The sequence below is a fragment of the Lycium barbarum genome, chromosome 6 (assembly GCF_019175385.1).
Source record: "Lycium barbarum isolate Lr01 chromosome 6, ASM1917538v2, whole genome shotgun sequence".
In the NCBI taxonomy this organism is placed as follows: Eukaryota; Viridiplantae; Streptophyta; class Magnoliopsida; order Solanales; family Solanaceae; genus Lycium; species Lycium barbarum.
Window position 1 is genome coordinate 121645101 of NC_083342.1, and position 6000 is coordinate 121651100.

Consider the following 6000-nt stretch of genomic DNA (forward strand, 5'->3'; position numbering starts at 1 on the left):
AAAATAATGATTAATTTAAAATGCGTAAAAAATATACCACTTTAATCCTTACTTCATTTATTAATGATTAATTTAAAATGCCTAAAATAGATAGGACGCCACCATGGAGCCGGGACCCTTCGACAACAGAGAGGTACTTTATCTACAGCATGAGCATAGGTCCCAGTATGTATGGGATGCACCGGTATCCTCTAGTAGAGTGGTTCGTACCCGTTTGGGGGAGTCAGCATGGGATATTCTAGAGGTTATTCCCCTACATCCCCGTGTCATAGATATACTACGTCGGGGTGGTATCTACCGGTGCATCAAGGTTGGTCGGCTTGTGCACGATAGGGCTCTAGTGACAGCTATGATTGAGCGCTGGCGATCGGAGACCCATACATTTCATCTCCGCATTAGCGAGGCTACCATCACCCTACATGATGTCGAGGTGATTTATGATCTACAGATTGATAGACATGCATGGTATAGAGTGGAGCCTCCGGAGATGTTGTCGTATCGCCAGGAGATGGCTAGGCTCACTGGTTTCGAGTCTCTGCGGGGGGATATGCGTGGACGGAGTCGGTTGTTGCGGTCCTCCCTCCATGCTCACTTGCGCCTCATAGATCTGCAGTATCCGATTGGCGAGGCGACGCTACAGGCTGATGTTGACTGACGTGCTCGCTTATATCTTCTCATCATATTCGGGGGCATCATGTTCCCGAACACGTCGGGTGCGGATATGAGCATTAGGTATCTGCTCTTTATTGAGGACCTAGAGCAGGTGGGATATTATAGTTAGGGCGCCGCTGTCCTGGCTTACATGTACAGAGGATTTGATCGAGCCTCTATGGGCGAGAGGGTTAAGGTCGTTGCATTTAGCCCTCTTCTTCAGGTAATATATTTAAGTGTGTATAGATAAAAGACTAAATATATTTTTTCGAAACGACGACTGATAAATAATTTTTTTGATGACTATGACAGATATGGGTGTAGACTAGGTTGAGACCTTTTCAGCCCATAGCTGCTCACCCTCCCGATGACTATGTTGCTGAGGATATGTCATACGCGCAGAGATGGTCGTGAGGCCGTACCAGAGGTGTGGAGACGCACCATGTCATTCTCCCATTTAGGGATCAGTTAGACCGCATGACGGCGCCCGAGGTAAGTTTTTTAGATTTAACATTAGTTTGTTATTTTTGTTAGTCTTTTATTGTTAACTAGTTGAAATCCTCTTATAGGTTTTCATATGGACGCCGTATGATCAGATTTTGGGTCAGTTGCCGGCGTTTTATGGGGCTGGTGAGCACATGTGGACTGCACGGTGTCCATTGATCCATATGGACATCATTGAGCATCACACACCCGACCGTGTATTACGGCAGTTTGGGCATGTGCAGAACATACCCGCGGCTACACATTGGGAGCACTACCACTACACCAGGGACGAGCGTTCGATCGACAGTACGGCATGGCGGGCACGCATGCACCAGGAATGCATGGAAAACGAGGATGACGAATCTAGCGGCAGTCGGACATGACACTCCGGTCCATGAGTACATGACTTGGTACATGCATATCACTCGCTCCTTGATTGCCAACCCCTCGACGTCGCGTCCTGATGGCTGAGGATATGCATCACTCTCAGGAGCGTACGAGGCGCTGGTAAGTTTATTCAATCGTCGTCTTATTATGTATTAATTTATGAATTTATTCAATTCTTAAAATTTACAAATATATGCAGCTACGGATGACTGTTATACCCGTTTTAAACGGGTCAAATCGGAGTACAACATATTGGTGATTCCCAAATGTTTAGTTTAAGGAGTCGCCACCTAATTATTTTAATGGTGAATTAGGGCACCTAATTATTAACTAAGGTAAAACTAAACTAAATCTCCGTTAATGGTCTGCTTAATTAATGTGATTCTAGGTAAGGGTTCTTGGTTATCCTAAAGGGAAGGGGTTAGGCATCCTTTAAGATTCGCTAATTACGATTAACCGGCCAAACTTAGGTTATTTAATTAAGACTAAAAAAATACACATATAACATTTTAAATGTTTAGAAAAATAGTTTTTAAATATTATCAAGATTTCAAAAAATGGAGAATATAAGATTGCTATTTAAATTAAATAAGGTAGTAATTTATAGAAAAGACTTTAGCCATATTATACTAAAAATGTGCTGGATTAGTCAATATACTAATAGGCATTTGAGAACAATTCAATGATTGAGTATCAATTATTTTTAACTGCTTAAATTTATTAAGTGACAAAATAAGGTCAAGAAGGCAATAAACAAATTAGCTCCCTATTGTTATGTGAAAAGTAGTTTAAAAATATAACTATCCTCTTTTATGAAAAATTGAGCCTTGTTTGGAAAAGTAAGGATTTAAATTAAATTTGGGAAAAAGATTCATCTCCAATCACTATTCGAAATGATCATTTATTGCCTTTATATATAGAATTAACCATAAAACTTAAAACAAAAAAAGCTTATAAAATAACGTTAGGTTATAATTTGAAGTAGGTGGATAATTTGAAATCGGACTTAATTCTTAATTGGATCACTCAACCCATTTTAAACTTGTAAAAGAGTAATTAAAAGGAAATCTTGAACCGACGAAATAGGCTAAATTATTAAACCTTTAAACACGTTATTTCGAAAGCAAACTCAAACTCTAACTACCCATTATCACTAAACTATCCCCACTAATTCCGCTAGGATTCATCTAAGCTAAGAAAACAAAAATAAGATAAAATGTTCGTCAAGCAATCAAATACACAAAAATAGAGTAGCGGAAACAAATACGTTTAAATGGGTTTGGCCCATTTTAATGCTGCTGCCATATATTTCTGCTGTATGGGCTTTGGCCCAAAATCCCTTTTCTGCACGGCTGATAGAGGATGACTCGAGAGGAATATTATGTTGGGCTTTAGCCCAACACCGAATGCGGGGAGAAGACGAGTCCCTTGGACTCATACGAGAGGGTCATGCATAAAAAAAAAAAGGATTAGTATACTTCAAAACCTATACTTCAAATAAAAGAAAGCAAAGGCCGAAACAAAATAGAAATATCACGTAAATAATAACAAGCGCAGGGCTTTGACTTACCAACTTGATAAAGCCATTTCAACACTCGAGACAAACAAGTGATTTATGTATACATTATGTGTATTTAAGTATACCTCGTGTATATATGTCCAAACATAAAATCAAATACTTAACTCAGGTGAAGATAGGTTTCAATCCATTTGGCATGCCATGACATTTTCTTAAAATATACAAAGATGAACCCACAGGAGAAGGCACAACATTCATAAACCATATGCACGTAAATGGGTTCACACTTAGCCATGTTGTATATTAAATGCTCAGATTCACCAATAGAAACTCACCAAGAGAAGGGGAAAAGATGCAGTATGACGTAAGTAAAACAACTACAGTCATAAGTATTAGGCAGAACCAGTTGAATGTGAGCAATCAAGTATAAGACAAGTTCTTTAATCTTTTTCTAACCCATAAGCATACATACTAAGTGATTTACTCTCATATGGTCACAAGAAGAACTAAGCAGGCATGGCTTCATAAGAGTAGCAAATACCAACATTTTGAGGCTAAGTACTTCTGGAGAATATGCATTTAGCAGATTCAAGTGACACTTTCTAGAGACAAACACTATATGCAGAAGTGAGTAAAACAGGGTCAAATTCAGCAGAGAATGAACATCTTGACATGCAACTAACATTTCAGCATTAATCAGTCACTAATGCACCTTAAGACACACATAGGATTCACTTGAGAGATGCTACATGTATGCAGAATGCTGGACTTGAACTTACAGTCCTCTTTAAACTTGTTAAAAACGTTTGTCAACTATTTTTAACTAAATAAGACCATATGAGTTTATGCTGATGTCAACAGTTGCATGACATCCACTAATGAGCCAAACAGAATTTTAATGATATCATGCTAAGCTAAGAATGGACAATCTAGTGGTACATACATGGATACATGATTTTGATGCAAGTAGAATGGGACATGAATCATATGCATATGCTACCCTCATGAGACACACTCAATTCTATTAAATGATACTCTTAGCTAAACATATAATACATGATTTAATTCAAATGAAAGGTGCACAATATAGTTAAGTAAGATGTAAACCTTTAAACATGCATTACTAATCATTCAAGCATACAAATCACCTTTAAACAACCATAGACATGCATTTAGTCCATACAGAACCCTCCTAAGGTAGTTTAGGCTTAACTAACCATAGATGAAACTAAAGTTTGTAAGCAGGTTGCCTAAAACATGTAACTAATCATTTACAGAAAGAAACTTACGACAAACAACCCTAGTTTGGATTGAAGATAGCATGTATACAGCTAGGCAGTTACTGATTAGCAGACCAAACATTCACACTAAACAAACATGGTTAATTAAAGCTAAACATGATTAGCAAGTTACTGAAATGTAGACTGATCACATATACTAACTAAACATGAGTGAAGATTTAGCATAATCAAACAACAAGACAATTAGCCACAGGGGACTTAACTATATCAACATGCTTAGCAGGATAAGAACCAAGATCAAACTGAACCAAGCTAACACAACATGCTTAGTTGAAGCATATTAAGCTAAGCTAACCTATCAAGCATTTTTAACTAAAAATCAAATTGTACTAAGGCTAATATACAAAACATGTTTCACTACTAAACATACTTATTTAAACAGGTTAAACCAACTTAACACAGGAACATGCTTAACACAATAGGCCAACTAACTTAACACATAACATGCTTAACTAAGCTAAAATTAACATCAACACATAGGCACAGATAATTTAAACTAGAAAAACAATGCAAGAAAAATAAAAGGGACAGGGAAAATTACAGACCTTCTTCGGGTGCAGCGAAGTGGGTGTGGGGGGTTTTAGATCTACGCTCGAACTTGAGTATACTTTGTATGCGAAAAACAACAGCGAACAGCGAATTCCAGGAAAAATAAGAAAACAAGGAATTTTTAGTTTTTTAAGAACAAGGGTGGCGGCTTCAATCTCTCTCCCTAATGGGTTCTCTAATGCTCATATTTATAGGACACTAGATAGGGTTTTTAAGATTCGAAGTTTTTTGGGCGGGATTTGAAACAAAGATTCAAAGTCGAGTCAAAAACTCGTGCTAATCTGAACGTTGGGGCCTCTTCACGTGATTTTGACTTGAGTATTACACCAAAATGGTTCGACCACTCTGGTCTATGAGGATTTCGCTGCGTCTCGAAGCAAGAATGGGAAAGCCTTTTCCTTTTCAACGACAGAACAACGCAGGTAAATCAGACGAGTTTTTTGTGCGAAAATGGGGTAGACACGATTGTTCACGACTAAAGAAAGGCTAGGGTTTACTGAAAGTGGAGAGGAAGAGAGAGGGGCAGGAAGGGGGGAGGGGGGTGCAGCGTGAAGAAAACGACGTATAACCCTAATTGCTTCTTCTTTTGTTGGACAAATCGGGTCGAGTCTCTGAAAATGGGTAATGCGCTGGTGAAAATGGGCTGATCTAAAAAAATGTTCGTGGGTTGATGGCCATTTGAGCTAAAAAATATATCCTCTTCTTATACTATTATGGGCTTTTAAATTTACATAAAAGACCTCCTTCAATTAATTATATATTAGCGTGTGTTAAAATATTACTTACTATAAAATATATTTATCGCTACTCAAATAAAAATTTATACGATGTCGAAATAGCCGTGCGATAATATTTTTTAAGTAAATGCTATTGTTTAATTGCATAAAATAAATGTGATGCGTGTGTGCATAAGTCGGTAAATAAAAAATGTTAAAAGTGATTATAATGCAAATCATAATAATAATAATGGTAATAGTAATAATAATAATAATAATAATAATAATAATAATAATAATAATAATGAGAGAAAAGACGGTATTAATTAAATTGTGGTAAAGTATAAATGACTATTCTTAAGCTATCAAGAGACATTAGAAACGCAAATAA